Here is a 23,664-nt window from a genome sequence, read left to right as displayed (position 1 = left end):
AGAGAGAGAGAGAGAGAGAGAGAGAGAGAGAGAGAGAGAAGAGAAGTAAAGGATATATAGAACAGATATAAAGAGAATAGATTAACTATGTCTGGTTAAACAAAACAATAACCAGAATAACTAAACTAGAAGGAGAAGAAATAAGGAGAAAGGAAGAAAAAAAATAGTAGAATTTTCCAAAATTTTTAAGAATTAAATGAGGAAACGCAAAACCACTGGTGTCTTGGAACTGGTGGCAGCCCTTGTCTTGAGGAGGGGGTGTCTTGTTCATCAGTGTTAATCCCGCTCCAGGGCATATGCAATTACCAGGTTCCAAAGGATGTGAATTGGTGTAGGTGGTCCCCACCTCCACCGTTGGTCTGCTGTCCATTCCCTGAAGCTCCACCTTGTTGATGTTGGGAGAAAAATGGTGACACCTCACTCTGTCCTTCCCGGACCGGGTATCCCAAACAACTCTTTTCAAGCCATCCTTGCAGTGCAGAGAGTGTGAATGAGGTGGTTTGTCACCACTCCACCAAGTCCTGTGCCTTCCTGGTGGCTTGGTTGGGATTTAAACCCTGATGTCTTAACGGGTCCCACTCTGTGTTCTTCAGTTCTGGGGAACTGCCACTCCAAGCCTGCGATATATGGTCTCTGGCTGGCAGTGCAGGCAGGGTCCTCTGTCCTTTTAAAAGTTACATATCTTCTCCCCACAGCATTTTAGGGAGGAAATTGCTTTCTCCCACTGCGGACTCTGCCTCTGAACTAGGAACCAAGCCCAGGGTTTGCTCCCCTCCTCCCCAGTTGTGTGAACAGGGCAGCTGACCCAGTCTGGAGAAAGCCCTGCAGGTAGAGATTGTCTCTTTCTCTGTCCCAGCCCATGGATTTTCTCTTGTCCAGATATATTCCAACCCCCCAGCCTCTTTTTCTCTTCCTTTTGTCTCTGTGCAGAGGGAATCCTTCCCATCCATGTCTAAGCACTTTTCTCTCCCAGTTCACAATTATGCACCTATGGCCTGCCAGGTTGATTCCATAGGTCCCCAGAGATGTCTCTGTCACTCTGCAGCCTGGACTCTTGGAATTCAAAGTCCTTTGGCCTCAGCACTGCTATGTTTGAGGGACCAGGGGACCTCTCAGATCCCCCCTATGTCTCTGCCATGTTGAATCTCCACTTCCTCTCTTCTTTAAAAGCAAGTAATTTACCATGGTGCTGAATTCAAGAGGTATATGAGGTACCTATTGTAAAGCTTCCTTCCCATCCCCGTTTCTAAACTATCAGATTGTTCTCCCTGGAGGCAACCCACATTAACAGTTTATTGTGTATCCTTTCATACAATTTATTGGTATATATCCATAAACATATTTTATGCTTCTGCAACCAAATACACATAACTAACTATTATTTTTCCTTTTTTTTACATATGTAGTAGCCAGCCATAAAAAGTGTTCTGTAGTTTGCTTTTATTTATTTATTTATTTATTTATTTATTTATTTAAAATTTTTTGCTTAAAAATCTATCTTGGTGTGGTGATTTTAAAGATACATCCACAGATTGTTTGATACTTGTCTTCTGAAGAGGTTGACTACCCTCATCTTGGCTACGTTGTGGAATTGGTGGCTTGTTTCTAGTGCATAGAAAATTAGCAAAAGTGATAGGGTGTCATTTCTGAAAATAGGTTATCAACAAACTACCCACTCTGTTTTGGGAACTCTCTCTTGTATCATGTATCTTGGGAAGCCAGCTGTCATGTTCTGGGGGCACTCAAGCAGCCTAGGAGAGACCTGTGAGGGGAGAAGCTGAGGCTGGCACATAACTGTGTGAGTGCAGACATTGCTGATAGTTGCAGGACTGGGCCCAGGAGAAGATCCTTCATCCTCCCTAGTCAGGTCTTGAAATGACACCAACCCCAACCCCAGCTGTTAGCTTGCTTCCAGCTTCATGGGACACCCTGAACCAGAACCATCTAGCTAAGTTGCTCCCAAATTCCTGCCCATGGAAACTATGAGATAGTAAATGTTGTTTTGAGCCAACAAATTTGTTGTGTAGCAATAGATAATACACTTGGAGACCCTTCCATATGATTTACATAGAGGGTGTATCTGTTCTTTTTACAGCTATTTTGTATTCCATTGTCTGAACACAACATCATTTATGGTATCCAGACTCCTACAGATGGACATCTCAGCTATTTCCAAGCCTGTGTTCTTCAAAATGTGCTGTGATTTAAAAAAAAAAAAGGTATGTATGTTATTCTACATGTGTGTGAGTACATCTGTAGGTTAAATTCCTAGTGCAAAAGCCATGTTGAAGGGTTCATGTTTTTCTTATTTTCATAAGGCCTGCCAAGTTGCTTTCCATTGAGATTGTACTAACTTACACCTCTATCAGTAGATGAAAGCTGTTCTGCCCACACCATCACCATCTTCTGTAAGCCTTCTGGAACAGAGTATGTAGGAGAGACTTAATATGCTTGGTAATTGAATGCCATCTTCCACATCTCAAAAGGTAATGAACCAAAGTACCCTTGATTTGTTTTGGATCCCAGAGGTTCTCTGGTCTTGCCCAACAAATTCAGTCTTTGCAATGAGCAGTAATAGCAGCAAAGGCAGCAGTGGATAGTGGCTATAGCCTGGTGTACAAAAAAGTAAAATAAAATAAAACCAGACCAAGCCTAGTCTTTTTTCAGTTCTTCCTCACAGTAAGAAGGGAAACACCCAAGGGCCTGAAAAAACTATACTGTAGAGATGCAAAGGGAGATCTGTAGTTTGCAAGTGTCTGATGACCTTCTGGTCCCTGTGGGGAGTGTGGAAAGGCACTGCTGGTGGCCTCTGAACGTGGTGAGGCACTGGGCCTTCAAATGCCTTCACTCTAGCTTTTCTCTCTAAGTGGAGTTGCTGCCAGGGGCTCCCATGGCAGGAGGTGCTGTATCCTGGTAACAGGAGCATGCCTGTGAAGCCAGCTCAGACTGATTGAAGTAGTGAGGTGTTAGCTGTCACCTGCAGGTTCTTGCTTCTTCTGGCTTCTGGCCACTGGGCATGCTAGTCTTCTTCCAACAGTATACAGGCTTCCTTTTCCTTGGTCAAAGAGGGTAGAAGAAGAAAAAGAAGAAAATATTAGCCTCCTAAGTTCTGAGGAGGAGAAAACTTCAGTGGTACAAAGAGAGTTATCAGGAAAGCAGGAATTCTATGACCTCTCCTGACATCTAGTATCCAACTGGAAATAAATGGCTCTGTATATAAAACTTTTTCATATACTCACTCATTTTAACCAACCAATATTTACTTGACTCCTACTATGTGCAATGCACTTGCTAAGTGCAAATATCCGGCTCCTTCAAGATCTGTTCCCACTGAAAAACCAGGATCACTACTCATTGCTAGATGTCAAGGACAATCCTCCATGCACTCTCTTACTTATTTAAAAAAAAATGTTTTAATGTCCATTTTTGAGAGAGAGACAAACTATGAGTGGGGGAGGGGCAGGGAGAGAGGGAGACACAGAATCCAAAGCAGGCTCCAGGCTCTGAGCTATAAGCACAGAACCTAATGTGGGCTGGAATCCATGAACCATGAGATCATGAACTGAGCCAAAGTCGGACGCTTAACCAACTAAGCCACCCAGGCTCCCCATGTACTCTCCAATTTAAAGTAACTCCCTACCACAATATACCGTACCCTGTTCTCTATTGCACTTAGAACAGGTTTTAGCTCCTCCACCTGCCACGGGGGCCTTGAATGCTCTGGCTCACAGTTCCTTCCGCAGTTTTTTATTTTGTCTTGAAATCTGCAATCTAGCCACATTGAACCTACATTCCGATTTGTTCACTCATGTACTCAATCATTTATTCATTCACTTTTATCATGTACAATATGCCAGGCTCTGTGTTAAGTGCTACACATGTATCTGTGGAAAAGGTAGTAGATCTTTGCACTCAGGGGACAGACTTCTGGTTTTGAAGGAAAATGATAAGTGAACAAATAAGTACCCAAAGCAGGTTGTGATAATGCCTTGAAGGGAATAAGTAAGGTGCTAAATAGAGAAGAGTGAATAAAGGCTGGCCAGGGAATGTCTTTCCAAAGATAAGACATTTAAGCTGAGGCCTGAGGGTTATTTTAACCCCAGGGTTCATTCACTGCTGTGTTTTTCTCTGGCACCTTCCTAAAGGCCAAATCCTATTCATTCCACATAGATGTCTCATAGATGCTTTCTCTGATTTCTAATCTGGCTGAGCTGCTTCTCCTCCTACTCAACTTGTAGGCCATGCTTCCCCTAGCCCTAGGTGATGCTCATTACAGTGAAAGTTCTTGCCCTGTTACTTAGTAAATTCTGGACTAATCAGCACATGTTTGACTTAGTTACTATTGGGGTTGGTTGTGGGTTGAATTCTGTTTTCAAAAACAGTCTTAAGTCCTGGTATATGTAAATGTGTCCTTATTCAGAAACAGAGTCTTTCTTTCTTTTTCAAAATTTTATTTATTTATATTAGAGAGACAGAGAGAGAGTACATGGGGGGGGGCAGACAGACAGACAGACAGACAGAGAGAATCCCAAGCAGGCTTTGTGCTGTCAGTGCAGGGCCAGACATGAGGCTTCAACTCACAAATCGTGAAATCATGACCTGAGCCAAAATCAGGTCAACTGACTGAGCTATCCAGACACCCTGGGAAACAGAGTCTTTCAGATGAATTTGGTTGAGATGGGGTCATCCTGGATGAAGGTGGGCCTTAAATTCAATGAGTTGTCTTTCTAAAGAGTGAGAGGTTAGGAGATAGGGACATACAGCAGGAAGAGGGTCCTGTGAAGATGGTGGCAGTGACCAGAGTGATGTAGCTGCAGGCTAGCCAGTGCCAGGGACTGCTAGGAGCCAGAAAACTAGGATTGGGCTGAGTCACATTCTTTCTCTAGGAGATGGACTATAAGAAAGATTCTTCCCTGGAGTCTTCATGGGACTGTGGCCCTGCCAACACCTTGATCTCAGAATTCTAGGCTCCAGAACCATGAGAGAACACGTTTCTGCTGTTTAAGCCTCCCCACCTGTGGTAATTTATTATGGCAGCTGCAAGAAATGTATACAGAGTGATAGACTCTGGGAGGGTTCTTAGTACAGCATACTGCTTTGTTGGGTGGATGAACACCACCTCCTGTGTCCTATATGTGACCTCTGTGTCCTTCTGGTGTCCAGCCAGGGACCTACACAGAGCACAGGCTGCTGGGAAGGAAGAGGTCACATGCTTGCATCATGTTTTCATATGCAGAATCCTTCCTGGCATTTCTCATGGAGATTCCTTTTTTTTTTTTTAAATCCTGAATCTGGAGAAAAATCAGTTGAAAATCATGAAAATAGGAGAAAACTTTTTAAGTCTCTTGGGAGAATTAAACCTTATGATCCACATACATACCTTGCAGCTCTGAAGGAGTCCACTAAGATTGGGTCAAAAGCACTAGTAGAAAATGCTAAGGTATGGAATTGAGGGTTAAGGAGGATACTCTGGTAGCAGGAACAGGAACAGGCAAGAGATTATTATCATTATTATTCTGATCAAGCTGTCTTGCTTATAGTCATTGCCAAGGTGTGTTTATGGCCCTGTCTACTGCTAAAGGTGAGTCACTCATACAAATAAAGTACATATTATTAAGTATATATGTATAGAATACTATACAGGTACTTTGAATGATGTCTTAAAAAATAATAAGTTTGGTAATGGAAGAGGGCACTAGTGGGGAAGAGCACTGGGTGTTATATGGAAACTAACTTGACAATAAACCATAAATAAAAAAAGAAATAGTAAGTTTGGGAAATAAAATAAGTCCTTAAACTGGCAATTTGACATACAATTTTTTTATGTTCTGTTATTTATTTTTGAGAGATAGGGAGAGACAGTGGGAATAGGGGAGAGTCAGAGAGAGAGGGAGACACAGAATGTGAAGCAGGCTCCAGGTTCTGAGCTAGCTGTCAGCACAGAGCCTGATGCAGGGCTCAAACCCATGAACTGTGAGGTCTTGACCTGAGCCAAAGGTGGACGCTTAACCAACTGAGCCACCCAGGTGCCCCAACATACAATTCTATGTGATGCTGTCCTTATGTTGGGAGACCAGGATTCTATGTTATTTAAATACCACCCAAAATGTTCTCCCATGTTTTCTGGAGTTTGAATATTCACCATAGAGTACAATCCTTTGTAAATATAACTAAAGTGAATTTTCATTGTTTACTAAATAGCTTTCTTGAGAAATATATTCATAATAATAAAGAGTATGAAGAATATTGGGAGTATTTTAAAAATAATATGATTTGGGGAATTCTGATTTCTTGCTTCCATATAGAAGATTAATATGTTAGGAATTTAAAAACATTAAAGTCCCATTTTAGAAATTACTGCCATACCTCAAATAATGGCTGGCTGAATCTCAAAGCCTTCATAAACTCAATCTCATTCTTGGGGCTGAAAGTGAGACTATGGAGGGACCCCAGAGTGCTTGCCCAAGTGGGAGCCCAGCTACTCTTAGCCAGCTGTATGACCTGAAACAAACCATGTTACTTCTGCAGGCAACTTCCTCACCCCTGTTGTTATGCACTGCATGGCTGGTTAGATAGTTTTACTGGTTACTCTAGCCTCTATAATCTACAATTTAATCTCTCTGTTTTAGGCTGCATTTTTAAGTGCAAATATTTTGTAACCTATTTCCAACTCAATTGGCTATGTGCAGGCTTTCTTTTGTGTCTAGGGAGTATCATTTAGGAAGGATCTCTTTGCTGCTAACATCACGCAAATCCCTTGCTTCATCCTCATCATCAGTCTGTGAGGGAAGCTTTATTATCCCATTTTACAGATGAGAAAGCTGAGACTTGGAGAAGTCATGTATTGTGATCAAGGTCAGACAACTGGCAAGTGGCAGATCAAGAGGAAGCAGGTTTGGTGGGGTCCTGGGAAATGACCTCTGGGCTTGCACAGAAATGGGCTACTGTGAGAGCCCTGTTTCTGCTCTGTATTTCTTGCCATCTGTGCAGAAGGAGACTTGTGAAGGGCTTTATGGAAAAGAAGGAAAGTTACAACACACGGGAAATGCAGGCTGTTCCAACATTGCCAAACTCTTGGTCTCAGTGCTGTAGAGAGAAGGAAAATTTGGCAGTGATTAGAGTACATGGTGGGAGTGTGAATTGCTGTCTTTTCTCCACCACACAGGGCTTGGTGAGGGAACCCTGTGCATGGGGGACTGTGTCAGGCCCCCAGGAAAGAAGTGGATCAAGCTAATCTCTCCCATATGGGCCCTGTGGTGTAATGGGGAGAGGCAGGAATGGACACATTTCTTTGGCCATGCAGAGTATAGCTGGAGGACACTGGTAAGCTAGAAGGGATCACCTCTTTCACTTTTGTGCCTCAGTGTCCCCTTCTGTAAAATGAAAGGGGTGGTTCTGGACCCCATGGGGAATCTGTTCCTAATTTGCATTTTTCAGCTTGTATGATTAAAATAAAGCCATGTTTATGCTCCCAGTTTTAAAAAGTCCTAGTGCCATAAATTTAATGTTATAGAAAGGATGGCTATAATATTTACACTGAAAATTGATTCTTCACTTGGCCAGAGGATCAATGCAGGTATCTTTGGAGAAGGAAGCTTCACTCTGTTATGAACTGGTGTGTCTTCCCCAAATTCTTATGTCAAAAACCCCAGCTTTCATTTTGACTGTATTTGGAGGTAGGGCTTTTTAGGAGATAAAGCCTAAGTGAGATTGTATGGGTGGGCTTCTAGTTTGATAGGATTATAAGGATTTGTCTTTCCATAAAGGGGAGAGGTTTCACTAGACACCTTGATCTTGAACTTCTAGTTTCCTTTACTGTGAGGAAATAACTGTTGTTTAAGCTATCCTATCTACCAGCTCAAGCTGCCTTAGTCCATTTGAGCTGTTATAACAAAACACCATAGCTTAGGTGGCTGAGAACAACAGAAATTTATTCATAGTTATGGAGGTTAGAAGACCAAAAACAAGGTGACAACATGGTCAGGTGAGGGACCTTTTCCTGGTTTGTAGCTGGCACCTTCTGGGTATGTTTTCGCATGGTAGGAGGGATTAGGGGGCTCTATGGTGTCTCTCTTATAAGGGTACTAATCTCATTAGTGATTGAGTGACTTAATCACCTCATAAAGGCCCTACCTCCTACTATCATCATCTTTGGGAGTTAGGATTTCAACATATGAATCTTGGGAGACATAAACCTTCAGACCACAGCATATACCCTCCTGGTCCTGAGGGCCTGTGAATGTTTTGGCTTAATTATAAACATAAAGAAAATGTGTATGGGGGGGTGAATACATACACACGGTTTCTTTGGACAACCACTCAGAAACACCATCATACAATGAGTGACAGACTCCTTGTTGAGAGTGAGAGGGCCTCTTCTCTTTGCCGTAAGGGTCTCATCACAGAGAAGCACCCTTCTGAGACCCTGATGGTATCTTTGACTGGAGTTCATGTGTTCTGCTTCTTAGCCCTACCTGCCTTGTTCTCCCACCCCTCAAAATAGACAAGTAACCAACTAGTCCAACTTAGTCCCTGTATCCTAGCAACCATCTCGACAGGTGGAAAGTGAATGGTAAGGTTTGGAATTTGGGCTGGGTCAGTAGGGCAGGCAGGAGAGCAGGGACTTGGGTGTTACTCCTGGAAGCCCACATCCTCTAGTCAGATGTTTTCTCCTTGGTGTAGTTGTGGGGTGGGGGGGGTGGTGTTCATGATTTAACTGCGTAATTTCTGTTGACAGAATGGATGGGAATGTTTCATCAAGCAGTTACACAAAAGTGTCTGACTTGTTCCAAAACACAAAGGTGACAGCCAGCAAATATTAATGTACATGTGTGCTTGTGCACTAAGTGTTTGCCTCCACATATAATGAAGGAGAACTCCCATTCTCCCCCTGAGTAAAAAAGTTATTTTCCTGTCAAAATGAGCCTCGTTCAAGCAAGAGGTGTCCTCTGCCATTCATGCCATTAAGAATCTCCTGGGTTCCTGGTCTGTCTTTGATGCCATGGGAGCCTTTTACTTTGGCCATTTCTGGAGAGAGTGAATGTACAGACAACCACACTCTGTCTTTCCCTGCCTTTGATATTCATCTTAGCTAGAACGTCATCTGGAGGGGAAATAGTGTCACAAAAGACTGCTTGCATCTGGGAATCAGAGAGCAGATGGGACATAGAGAGGGGCTCTCATCATGCCTGCTTCCCCTAAGTGTTAAAATAATGTTCTCATCTTTCTTTCCCTTTTCTCTTTACCTCCCTTTCATTTCCTTCCCTCACCTTCTTCTCTCTTTGAAGAAGGGTTTAAGGAGGGAGGTTTTGTGATCACATATAAGTTTATGAATATTAGCAGCTATATATGGAAGCAACAGTCTCGTTGGGTGTAAAGGAACAGGGTTGAGAATCAGTAGGCCAAGTCTTCTATTTCTGACTTTGCCACTGGGTTGCTGTGTGATCCTGGGCAGCTGGGTCTTGGCTGGTTCACTTCTAAAACACAAGCATTAGAGTAGATGGTGTTCAGAGCCCCTTGTAGCTCTGATATTCCAGGATTGCCCCTGCCTGTCCCACTCAAATATAAAGACTTGGTGTGTTGAGGCTCCATCAGTGACTGTCAGCCATCACCATAACAAAGTAAATGTGGACAGGGTAAGGGGTCAAGCTGAGTGTGCCAGTTAGTCTTTCCCCAATGGCTCCTGGAAAACACTGGGCAGGGGAGCCCCAGGTATAGGACTGACTTTTCTTGTCCTCGCATCCCTGTAGATTTTCCCCAAGTGAACTATCTTTATTATTACTATGAGTATTGAATTGTTAAAGTACACATACATGTTGTAAAAAGAAATCCAATTAGAAAAATATTCCCAGTGAAATCTCCTTATAACCAGATTCACCCATGATGTATATGTTTTCAGAATTTTTCAAAACACACAAATAAATATGAAATAAATATGTTTTGATCAGTGCAATTTTAATTCTTGCTTTGATTTTCTGATCCACAGGCTGCTGACATGCTGACTACCAATAGTGTCAAGGGACAAGAAGAGAACAAAGCAGTCTTCTGTGTGGGGAAGCAGAGAGAGGAGCTGTCCCCAGGTGCAAGCCTACTCCTGTCTTGGCACTAGGAGTCTCCATGCTCTCTCCTAGTGCAGGTTGTATGTAAATTTCAACCTGAAGGAACTTGAGACCTTGTGATGGTTATTTTATGTGATAACTTAACTGAGCTACGGGATGCCCAAATAACTGGTTAAACATTATTTCTGAGTGTGTCTGTGATGATGCCTTTGAATCAATAGATGGAGTAAAGAAATTTGCCTGCACCAATATGGGTGGGCCTCATCTAATCTGTTGAGGGCCAGAATAGAATTAGATGGCAGCCTGTGGGACTTTTTGGCCTCCATATTCATGTAAGCCAATTCCTATAATAAGTCTTCTCTTACATCTATCTATATATGTCCTATTGGTTCTGTTCTCTGGAGAACACTAAAAATCCTGTTCATACATTCTCACAAAAGCATGGTTAAACCTTCACAAAGCAAGCTTTTGTTGCTTAGAACAATGAGTAGAATCTCTTGGGATTGCTATTTCTTTCTCTCTTTTTTATAAGAAACTTAAACATTATAGGGCAGCTGGGTGGCTCAGTCAGTTAAGCATCTAACTCTTGCTTTCAGCTCAGGTAATGATCTCACAGTTTGTGAGTTTGGGCTCAGCGCTGGGTTCTGCTCTGACAGTGCAGAGCCTGCTTTGGCTTCTGCTTTCTCTCAAGAATAAATAAACATTTAAAATAATTTATAAGAGAAACTGAAACATCATAAAACATATGCCTTTTTGTGTGAATAAATTAAAAAGCAAAGAAGTGTATAAAAATATACTTAGTGTTCTTAAAGAATATTTACGTTTTTACACACATATATTTGAATAGCCTTTTCAGTAAGGTTGATGCTTGCCATTTCGACATAGCTTGAGGTGATAGGTCATTTATTATATCTCTTGGGACTAGACATTGAAACTACATTCATTCATCCAGGCTCTTGGAATATGGAGATGAATATAATCTGGGATCTTGCTCTGGAAATTCTCACAGTATAATAGAAGAATGGTCCTCCCCCTTAATAAATAGTATAATATGGGGCATGTTAAAGTTTAGAAATATGCTAGGCATCATGAAAACAGAAAGGAATAAGTTATTAGTTGATTAGATCTGAATCTGGTCAATTTCGAGGCCATTGAGATAATTTATAACATTTTCCTGCTCAGACATTAATCCTAGATACAAGCTATTTCCTTCCATTGTGATAGCTTCAAGAATGCTCATATGTGAATTTGCAGAGAGAATGTTCCAGCTTTTATTTTCAGCTGTTTGAGGTAGAGATAAGGGCAGTGACATTCTATTTTCTCTCTGTAGAAATGCTGCTTTTCTTGCTCTCCATCTCCTAAGTCTGCAGTCTTCCACATGCTTGGGTGGAAGCTTGCAATTCTCACACTCTAGTTCAGGAACACTGGCTTCATTTGTGGTACATGTAAATCTGCAAGCTTTGTGGTTCCACCAAGCTGGGATAGACAGACCATTTCACTGTAAACCCCTGGAAATCTTTGTAGGACCAGCCCAGAAATCTGTGTCTACTCTCACTCAGTCTGGAAAAGAAGTATGGGGTAGGTGAGGGCATTCTCATACCACTATAGGAAAGTGCATTTGACACCTAAACACAGGGAAGCGATATGTGCTGACTTAGGTTGAATTAATGGGAAACAGACCTTGAGACAAAGAAAGGCATCTAGAGGGCTCTTAGAGATATACCATAAGAAAAGCAGAACAATTGGATTAGGCAGTAGGGGAACTGATCAGCAATGCTGTTACAACTAGGTTTCAGCTGATCACAGAGAGAGCTCTGGAGCCAGAACTTCAGAGTTGTCCTCAAATGTGGCTGTGTCCTTCATCAGTCAGTCCCTGGTTATGCACTGCCTCTTGGGAGTAGGACTGACCTTGGATGAGCAAATTTCCCACAGTCAAGGGTGATTCCAAGGGAGGGATGCAGCTATGGCAGCAGAGGTTGGATGTTAGGAGAAAGGGGGACCTGGAGAAACAGCAGCAATGTTCACTACAGTCCAACTTTTGGGTCACTCAGATCTACTTACTTATATTATATCTCATCCAGAAAGAGGTCCTTCAATATTCTGATTTCTCTCATTTTCTAGAAATTTACAGGCAGAGGATTGGCAGGACAAACCATAGCTCCTACTGCCACAGTTGATCTTGAAGCCATAACTCATACTCACCATCTCCATACTCTGTCACCATTCTAAATTTTCCTCACGTTGGTTGACACCTTTACTATTCTAAGTCTGGTGGAGTGAGCCAGATGCTCATTCTTGAGGAGAGAGCCACTGGTTACTATGCTTTCTTAGGACATGACTACTATATCTGTCAATTTAAGGTTAAAATGGAGGACATGAGTACTAAGAAATGCCTCAGGGGGTCGACTTACTGCCAAAGATACTCTTTTTGCCCCGATTGTGTCTAGCAGCACTCCCAAGTTCTATTGTATGATTTCTTTCTATGCCTGTTGATCTCTTAGCATGAAGAACTCAAAGCCACTGCTAGCAGTGGTAGCTTAAAGTTTAATGAACTTTTATTGAGAACCCATATCAAAGTATTCTGCCTTTGAGAGAATTAGGATGTCTAGACCCACAGAGCCTAAGATCGTAGGATTGAGAGTATAGATTCCCCAAGTGGGATATGAGTTGATGGTGGGCCCTTTCCTACTTTTTATCCTTTAGTTTTCTGATTCATATATTCTACCTATAGGAGACATAGGAGTACCATACAGTGGTCATTAATTAAGATCCATACTGTGTACAATGGCATCATCTTCAAGTTAACATCTCAGTTGCTTCATTAAGAGGCCATTCTACCACTCTATGAGGCTGTGACCCTTGAAGGTGGCAGAAGCAGTGGATCCCATGGTCAAATATCTACAACCACTGTAACACTGTTTTTGTTTTTGTGTCTCCCTCTTTTTCTGACCCTCCCCACTCATGCTTGCTCTCTCTGTCTCTCTCTCTCTCTCTCAAAAGTAAACATTTTTTTAAAAATAAAAGAAAAGAAGAAAGAAAAGACAATCCCATACTGGATTACATGTTAACATTAATGAGATAGAATCATTGCTCCTTTTAGGGTGAAAGGCAACCAGATAAGTCAACTTGCTATCACAAGCCTAATTCATCTTCTTAAGAAATGGTGCCAAATATGGGGCTTAGCTTTAATTTCTGTCACTGGTAGGTTGGGTATTCAGTGGCAGCAGTAGCTAGATCATCTTTGGTGAGTGGGAGTACATCCTGATGCATCCATGCATAGCTTCTATCCCTTCTACCATGATTACTCCACTCATGCCTATCATAATCAGCACTAAGGTGTCCCATAACAAATACCAGTGGTTGTCAAATTATTGAGTCATTCTGTCCACTTTACTGTTTAGTGTCTCTTCCATTATAGGTACCCTCTGGTAGCTATTTGTATGCCATACTCAAATCTTCACATTTTATATTCATTCCTATTTGCTCATCTAGATGAGGTTCCTGAGACCTTGCTCCCAATCTTTCAATATTTCTCCTTTCAGGATTCTGGTCCAAACAGCCAGTTCAATAAAAGATGCCTTAAGTCTATGAATATTTTTACTATATGATATTTCTTTCTCCAAGAAAATGAAAGGCCAGATGCACTGCCCAAAGCCTAGATAATTGTGAAGATTTCTCCTCATTGCGCACACACTCTCTCTCTTTCTCTCTTTTAAAGATTATTTATTATGGTGGGGGGGGTGGAGAGAAAGTGAGCAAGCAGGGGAGGGCCAGAGAGAGGAGGGGGACAGAGAGAATCCCAAACAGGCTCCATGCTGATAACACGGGGCTCAATCCCATGACCGTGGGATCATGACATGAGCCAAAATCAAGATTTGAACACTTAACCAACTGAGCCATCCAGGTGGCCCTCATTGCTCTCTTTTAAGGACATTCTTGATGCAGCTCTAGTGTGATAAATGTCCGTTTTCAGCTTACATTGACATGCCAAGATGACTTGTCTATATATTAATTTTTTTCTCCTCCATTAGCTGGGTGAAAGGGAATCCCACCCCCACCCATGGACATGCTAGCCCCAGAAATAAGTGTGAGCTATAGGACGGAAGCAACAGTGCAATGTGGTAGGTGACATGGAGATTGATATTACCTTCTTATATAGTTTACTAGCAGATTGTGCTCATGACCAATCCTAGACGTACCTTTCCCAGCTTACAAAGAGTTGACATTGGCTTGGCCTGATTTTATGACTTGGTAGGAATGACAAAGCCAGGATCATGATGGACCATGATGCCCACACTCACATAGTACATCTTTATTACGGCCTCCTGGCAAACTAGGTCCTGCCTTTCAAATGAAATCTACCAGATGGCGTAGTCTTGCTCTAAAACCCTAAGAGTCACATTGTGATTCTTACTGGGGCTTGAGATCAGCTTTACCTGATCTTTCTTTTCCAAACACAGAAACTTATAATATCACAAGGTCTGCAGGTTGTATGGCAAAGTGACAAGAGTACTTCTGCCAGAGCCTAGACCTGCTAAAGAGCCTATTCTAGGCCTCATTTAAAGCTAGAAGCCTTTCATGTTACCTGGCAAGTAGGTCAGAGCAGTTTTCCAAGTGTAGACTATGCTGCCTCCAGAATCCAAAGAAATGAAAAAGCACTGTGCTCCTTTCTTAGTGGTGGGAGGTGTAAAATGCAACAAGTTACTTATTTATTTGGGGGAATGTCCTTCTATGCCCCAGACCATTGGATACTAAAAACTTCACTCCTATGGCAAGACCCTGAAACTTTGGAGAGTTTGTCTATATCCTCTGGAGTACATGTGTTTTACCAAGGACCCCAACATATCTGCCCTTTCTTACTTATTTAGTCCAATTAATATGATGTCACAAAGATAGTAGACTAATTTAGTAGTCTCTGGAATATAGAGATATTTCAGTTCTTTTTGGTAGAGGGAAGGTGAATTAACAATATCCACAGACAAGACCATAAATGTATACTGTGGTTTGTAAATGCATGCTGCTTTTGATCCTCCTTGAAAAAGGGAGGGAAAAGAATGTATTTGTCAGAGTAATATCTGCATGTCATGTACTGGAGCCTGTGTTAATAAGCTCTAACAAGATACCATATCTGGCATAGTAGGTATAATTGAGGCTGCTTTTTGGTAATTGGTAGTAGTCTATTGTTATCCACCATGATCTATCTGGTTTTTGAGATCTTAGCATTCCCATTGCAATCAGGGAGCCCAGTTCTGTAATAGCATCTCTTACTGTCAGCTCCCACTTGAAAAAGGAGAGATACCATTGAGCATCTTAATGATCATTGTGTCACTTTCCCAGCACATTCCTTATCACTTTGGTACATGAAGTGTCCCCTTAGCCCGCCATGGAACATAGTCAGCTGGTATATTTTTTGCCTATATCCACCCTATCATTCCCACTTTTCTGAGACTTTGGGCCCATCTTCCATCATCTGACAGGGAAGTTCTGGTATATTTATTTAGTGTGGATCATTGTCTTTTCCAAGCTTTCCAGAGTCAACCTGGCAATTTATTAGTATCTTCTCCTAGGATTCTTGCCAGAGTGATAAACTCTGTATTATGAAGCAATATTAATATAACTGCAAGCTGAGACACTCTCTTTCATCCAACTTTGTTCCTCCCTTGACCCATCACCCTTAGGATCTAGTCTAAGCCACTCCCAACTCCTGTATTTATTAGCTCCTCTCTTCCCTTAGCTGACCTTTATTGGCTGTGTCATAATTTGATCATGATTTTACTGTGATTCCTATTGATCTTATTAACAGAAAGGCAAATTGGAGAAGGGATCCTGTGGGGAGCCAACAAAGTCTTATGAGGCACCTGACTCATTTGAGGCCTCTGACTGATATTCATAAGCGAGGGGGAGGGGGATGCTCACTATCTTCTACCATGGGGAATAGGCCACCGCTTCAGGTTCAGCAGGTTTGGGAGAGGTGGGGAGTTCAAAATTCTCAACTACATTAATCTAGATAACCACATTCTATGTCTCAAATTCATACTCTTTTCTTGTTATAGCTTTGACCTTGGTGTAAGAGACATACAAGGTAGGACTTCAACCTCCTCTGAAACTCTACTGCTCTTACATGATGAAGTCCTGAACCTAGTCCTTCATGCTGATGGCCTTTTGCTCCAGGAGTTTAAAATGTTCTTTAATGCTGTCAAAGAAATATTGGTTCCATATTTTGCCTTGAATTGTCAACAAATGAACATGAATCTGATTCATCCATCTTCAGTGAGTGAATCAGTGATATAGCACAGCCACCAGTTCCATGGTTGTTCTAGTTACTCTTTCCCTCCATGCCTCTCCATTGCCAGGCCAGAGACATTACCCCAACTACTGCATCACCTTCCACTGGTGTCCTAACATATTTAACTTTGGTAGGAATTTTGCAATTGCACTGTGACAGCATATCAGTCACTATCCATATTATATCAACCACCAGCTATAGTGTCCACATCTCCAGCTGGCCAGAAGGTAATCACCTCCAAATTCCTTGTATAGTCCACTTTCTAGGATCACTCCTGGTACTACCTGGCTTAGATTGAGTTCCCTGGAAACAGACTGTAACATAGAAAATTTAATCCAGGATTTATTAAGAAATGCTCTTGGGAGAAATACCTGTCCAAAAAAAAAAAAAAAGAGGAAAAAAAGATTAATAAATAAGAGGAAGGAGGAGGAGGAGGAACTGACTTCAACAGCAGTTTCGACTGAGAATTCAGCGAATTCCATGGGGAGCTTTCAGCTAGGGTTGCCTTTCAGTATTTTCCCAGTTGAAGCAAAGACGCTGACGCTTGGGATTTTCATATCAGCCCATCATTGGCTACAGCTTTTCTCTTCGGGGTGAGGGGTGGTGGTGGTGGTGGTGGTGATGGTAGGGCAATTGGGAAGGCAATTTATTGTGGCTGAGAGCAATTTCCAGGGAAAGATGCATTTGTAAATTGTCAGTAGTCAGTGTTCTAAGCAGATGGACAGTGGACCAATCAGCCCTGTTGAAGGGATCTGAGAACACCTGTCTACCGGAGGTACCCTATGCTCATGCTTCCCACTGAGGAATCAGAAAAAAAAAAAAGACAAAAAAACTGGATTTAGGAAAAATAGAACGGTAAAGATAGTATAGTGATAGTGGCAATGTCAATTTTATACCTACTTAGGATTAGAATCAGACAGGATTCTGTTTGATTTTGAACAAGGTGTTCAGCTTTTTTTGGTGCCTAATTCTCTTGAGCTATAGAATGGGATAACTAATGTGTAAAGACCTTGAAATTGTGTCTAGCATAGTCAGCAAAAATGTTGTTGCTGTTATCAATATTGTTTCTATTCTTTTTTTAAAAATTTATTTATTTTGAGAGAGAAAGAGCAAGAGTAAGTGGGGGAGGAGTAGAAAAAGAGAGAATCCCAAGCAGGCTCTGTGCTCTCAGTGCAGAGCCCGACCCAGGCTTGATTTCACAAACCATGAGAACCTGAGCCAAAATTGAGTCAGGTGCTAACCTACTGAGCCACACAGTCACCCTAGTTCTTTTTTTCCCCATAATGTTAATTTATTTATTGTGTGAGAGAGAGAGTGGGAATGAGCGAGAGAGACAGAGGGAATGGGAGAGAAAGAATCCTAAGCAGGCTCCACACTCAGTACGGAGCCCGACAGGGGCTCTATCTCACTACCATGATATCATGACCTGACCTTAAGTAAAGAATCAGACACCCAACCAACTGAGCCACTCAAGCACCCTGGTATTGTTTCTATTCTTGTTATTTTTCAGCAATTTAAACTTATTTTCAAGCTGTATTTCCCTTCCCATCTCCCCCTAACTTCACTGTTTTTCTCCTAAAATGAAGCTTACACTTCTATCTTGTTAATTTCCTTGGTTCCTGAAATATGTTCTGCACTGTGCTTACATCACCTTCTTTCCTAGACTCTTTGCCCTTGTTGGCAGAGAGCCTCATATAAGGCTGCCCAATCCATCTTATCTTTTGAAAGAGTGAAAAGAGTGAAAAGAGCATCTGCTTTAATTCAAGAAGTATAGGTTTAATATTCTGATTCTCTGTTTACTTAAGCTGTCTGACCTTGGGTAAGCCATTGATCATATCTGAGGATTGATTTCCTCACCTATAAATTAGGGATAGCAGCACTTCTCCACTTATGATCCTTATTATGAGGATTAAATGTGAAAACTAGGTTAAGCTCTCAGCACAGTGCCAGACACACTTTAGTTACTCAATAAACAGTAACTATTGGATCTATTAGTAAACCTATTAATACCTAACCATAGAGTCATTCAAAGCACAATTATTCAAAGCCCATTGATGTACAGTTACCTGCTGGGGACAGGAAGATCCAGGATCTGCAGCCCCTCCCTCAAGGATGATAAGAGTTTCCCAGGTTTCCCCAATTTCATTTGGGCATATCTCCCCTCACCACCTCTCCTTCCTTGAAATACCCACCATTCAGCATCTGAAAACCAGACTCTTTGTCATTGTTCTTTACATTTTCTCACATGTCAGTTATGTCTCTCAAAACTCCTGTATTACTTTTATCCACACACAACACCTAACATATAAATGAGCACATGCCCAGTGTTCTCTAAGTATCTGCTAGATAAATTAATATCTAGTAAATATTATCTATATTTACAATATTTATAATCCTTGATAAGAATCATAATAGAAAAGTTTCCACTTTGCAGGTAGAGACCTGCTAGTCATGGCATCAATTTTGTAGGCTGGGACATAAAAATGCACCTAGCGTGCTAGAGTAGTGTTTGGTGAAACTTTTGTTTCAGTTCTGAATATGTCACAGGCTGGTTTGTGGCATAAAAATATATTTCTTACTTTGGACCATGGTTAAAAAATAAAAAGTTAAAGAAACACTGCCAGAGTGTGTGCCACAAGGTTCCTAAGAGCATGCTGAGCCCCTTGTGGACAGAACAAAAAAAGACCCTGGGAACCAAGACTGCCAAGTAGGAGAAACAGTAACAGGATTCAGAAAGGCTTTTTTGGGGATGGTGGGGATTAGAGAAAACATGGAGTAAAGGGAAGGAGTACTCAGGGCCCAAACACAGTCCCTTAAATTGCTTATTGTTTGGACAACAAACAGGCACTGCCAGGCATACCTTCAAACCTCAAGTGCCTTCCCTCAGAAAAACACAACATACCTAATACCCTGAAATTGCTCAAGATTTTCCTCTTGGAATCTCTGTTTTCTCTAGAGCTTTAGATAGTAATAGAAACTCTATTGCCTACATTATCTCCCCACTTATTAATTTAAAAATTTAGACCAGAATCATTAACTTTGGAGATTTAATGATAATATCTTGGTGCAAGATTTGTACACAAAGCTTAACAATTATGAGGGGACCATAGGACAACATCTCATGAAACTGAAATTGCACTGGAATTCTATGACAGCTGACCTGCCTCTCTATAGGAGCTTTGAGAGTGCACTCAAGTGTCTGTGGCCCAGGTACCTCTGAGTGCTGAAAACATCATGCCTGTGGGAATGTTCAACCTTATGCCCTTGAATCTTACCTTCCTGAGTCTGTAGTGGTGCAGCTTGAATTCTGGTGCTCTGTTCTGCACAAATCCTCCCCACCTTTCTTCCTGGAGCCTGGGCCTAAGGCCTGTCTGTCTGCTATTTGTACTTTGAAAAGTGCTTTAATTGGAAAAGTAAAATACAATATCAAATACCTTTTTTGTGCCTTGTGAAAGTCCTCTAAAGCTTAGCTTAACTGAAAGAGCTTAAATCAATAGCACTGGCCCATTTTCTAATCACAGGGAATTTAATAATGATTAGGAAACTATTGTCAGTCTGATCAGTGGGACTATTAGGAGTTTAACTCTTGGAAAACAGCTTCATGTAAAAGCATACTGTTATATTAAATGTCACTCAGAAGGGTATTAACATCCTTTAAAAAGAAAGCATTACAGGGGCTCTATCAACATTATTTTATGCTGATGAGCTGTCTTCTGGGAGAGAAAGCTAAGGCAAGCTTGGAGGTGGGAAGGAAGGAATAGTTCCCTTTTTACCAGAATACACCAAAATCAAGAAGGGAGGGTCTTGGTGTCTGCATCTCTAATTATGGAAGTCCCTTGAAACACCTCAGTCTAGGGGCTATAAAGTTTACTCTTACGTCCTAAGACCTGTAAAACCACATGAGTCCATCAGGGCAGGAGAAACTCACTCCAGGTCACTCCAGGACTCCTAACAAAGTGTAGGACTAGCTAGCTAGCTCTAGCAACTTCACCTCATTAATTATCAGAAGTACCATGATGATGGTGTTCATTCCCAGGCACATGCATTTTGGAGGTGCTGCTGAGGATTCAAATCCCAATTACCCATGCAACAACAGTTGAGCCTTTGTGAATCAGACCTAATGCTGTTGTTTTAGGGATTAAATTTTCAGAGAGAGAACCATTTAACTGGGTCAAATGGTTTGCCTTTAATGAAACCCTGAAGGAAATGGGGAGGGGTGTGGAAAATAGGAAATGGGAATAAACAAAATAAAAGACCTAACTGAAAAGCTGGAAAAGGAGGAGGAGCAAGACAGTGAGTATTTTTCCTGTCAGCACGGCCTGGCCACCTGCCTCTCTGCACATGGGGATTCTTCCAGCAGCTATAAACACTTGTATAGACAAGGGCATAATGAATGTGTCTGGGCTTAGTGCAGCCTGTACCTCCAGTTGTATCCTCGTGTCAGACACTATCCCCCCATCCTCAAGCCCAGGGTCTTTCCCCAGCACTGCCACTAAGGCCAGCACAGTTCTGGATGTGAAGCCTGCATTCTGAGTCATCAGCTGTTAGGAGTGGGAGGCAGTATGCCCACTTGGAAATGGAGATTCCATTTCCTGTTCGATTGTTTTAGAAATTACAACTTCTATCATCACATTTACAAGGTTTAACCCCTTGGCTCTTTCAGAAGGCTTTCACCTCCTAATAAATGATATTACATGTAGAGCAAAAGCCACAACACTGATTTTTTTTGTTTTTATTTTTATTTTTGAGAAAGAAAGAGAGAAATTGGGGGGGGGGTCCAAAGTGGGCTCTGAATTGATATCAGTTAGCCCAATGTAGGTCTCAAACTCAGGAATCACGAGATCATGATCTAAGCTTAAGTAAGACACTCAATTGACTGAGCCACCCAGATGCCCCCAAAACACTGATTTTATATATTCAAAAATTCACACTCCAAGACAGTAATTGAGCACAGCTGGCAAATGGCAGCCTGAAGCCAGGACACTGGCCTGAAGTCTATTCACAGCCTGTGTGCTTAACTGTCTCCATGTACAAAGTGAAGACTCTGGTCCAAGCCTCATCATCTACAAACTGAGTGACCCAAGGAAATGTCACAATCCCTCTAGCCTTCCCTTTTTTATTCTGTAAAATAAGGACAATAATGTCTAATTTGAAGTTCAAATGTATGTGATGTTTCTAGCACAAAATCTGTCACTTTAAGTACTCAGTGGAAGTTTTACTAAAATGTTTACTGAAAAACTATAAGAAAAAATGGCTCTTGAAAGAAAATTGGGAACACAAAGGAACCAGGAAATATGACCCAAGTTCTAATGCTTGGTCTACTACAAATGGCTGCTTGGGAGCATTAGGATATGTCATGGTCATGGCCATGACAATGATATCTGGGAGGAGAGGACCACTGATAGGGTTAAAACACTTATATATAGAAAAATACCAAACTTAAACATTAAAAAAAACCCCAAAATTTAACTAAGTAAAATTTAAAAAACTTACAGGCTTTATTCAGTGATTCATGAATTGGGTAGCATCCATCTAACAGATAAGAAAGAGGCTTTGAATCTTTTCATGATCTACATGTAATATACATTTAATAGGAGGCTAATGCCTTCTGAATGAGCCAAAGGGGTTAAAACCTATGAAATGTGATGCTAAGAGTCATAAAGTCTATCCAGGGAGGGATTCATATGGTGCTATTCTTGTCTCTATTGTAACTTAAAAGGAAACTTTCCAATGCTCAGAGTCCTTGTCATTCTGCAAACAAAAGAGGAGGATGTCCTCAAATTCCTTGCAGCAAGAACCCACCTAGGAGTCACCAATGTTGACTACCAAATGGAATGGTACATCTACAAAAGGAAAAGTGATGGAATCTACATTATAAATCTGAAGAGAACCTGGGAGGCTAAAGATTCAACATGGTGGAGAAGGAGGTGGACCTGAAGTTCCTCATCCCTCAAATATCCCTCAGTATCAAGGCCAAAAGACTTTGAATTCCAAGAGTCTGGGTTGCAGAGTGACAGAGACATCTCCAGGGGCTCACAGGGACAGTCTAGTGAGCCATAGATGTGTCACTGTGAACTGGGAGAGATAAAACAGACAGTGTAGGCATGGAGGGAAGGGATCCCTCCTGTGGAGAGACAAAGGGGAAGAGAAAGAGAGGCTGTGGAAGTGTAGGACTGTATTTGGACAAGAGAAAGCCACGGGCTGGGTACAGAGAAAAACCCAATCTCTAACTGTGAGGCATTCTCCAGATTGGGGCCAGCAGCCCTGTTTGTGCACCTGGGTAGGGGGAGAGCCAGCCCCAGGCTCAGTAACTAGTTCAAAGGCATGGTCTGCCATGGGAGAATGCAATCCCCACCCTCAAGTGCTGTGGGAAGAAGGTATATAACCATTCCAGAGATAAAGGATCCTGCCTGCATCTGCCAGCCAGAGACATTTATCAATGGTGGAAAGCAGCACTTCCCTGGAACCAGAGGACATGGAGCAGGACCTTTTAAGACATGGGGGTTTGCAGGAAGGCACAGGAGTCAGGGAGGCAGGAGAAACTGCATTTTTTGTGCCCACAGAGCACTGTGAAGAAACACTTTGGTGGAGTGCAGCGGCACTTCCGGGGAATTAGGGAATGCAGAGAGGGGACCCTTTAGGTCTTCCGGTTTTGAACCCCAGGTGAGCCACAGGGAGGCACAGGAGACTGTGGAGTAAATAACAAAAACAAACAAAATGGCCCACTCCTGCCACACAGCACCGTGAAGACTAATTGAAAAGATTGGTTTGCGACACCTGATCTGGTATGGAGCGACTGGGGTGTTGCCATTTTTCTCACCAACAGCAGCAAAGTAGGGCTTCTGGAAATGGACAAACAGTCCTCAGTTGAGGGAGGACCCACCTACAACTAACCACACCTCTCTGTGCCTGGTAACTGCATATCTCCTATAGAGGGATGGACACTGAGGAACCAGACAGCTCCTCCTCCAGATCACTGCTGCGACCAATTCCAAGACACCCAGCAGTTTTGCATTTTCTGATTTAATTCTTGGACAATTCTTATTTTATGTATATAATTATTTCTTGCTTTTTTCCTTATTTCTTCCTCCTCTATTCTGGTTATCCTAGTAGTTGGTTTGTTTAAACAGATATCTTTAATCTAGTCTCTTTATATCTGTTCTATATATCCTTTACTTCTCTCTCTCTCTCTCTCTCTCTCTCTCTCTCTCTCTCTGGATTAAGCCATATAATTTCTCTGGTCAATTGTTTTTCTTTTTTTCTCCCTTTAATCCTCCCCAGTCATTTCTCTCTTTGTATGGGAAAAGGACTCTTGCATAA

The sequence above is a fragment of the Suricata suricatta genome, chromosome 1, assembly GCF_006229205.1.
Source record: "Suricata suricatta isolate VVHF042 chromosome 1, meerkat_22Aug2017_6uvM2_HiC, whole genome shotgun sequence".
NCBI classification, from domain to species: domain Eukaryota; kingdom Metazoa; phylum Chordata; class Mammalia; order Carnivora; family Herpestidae; genus Suricata; species Suricata suricatta.
This window is presented reverse-complemented; position numbering follows the sequence as displayed.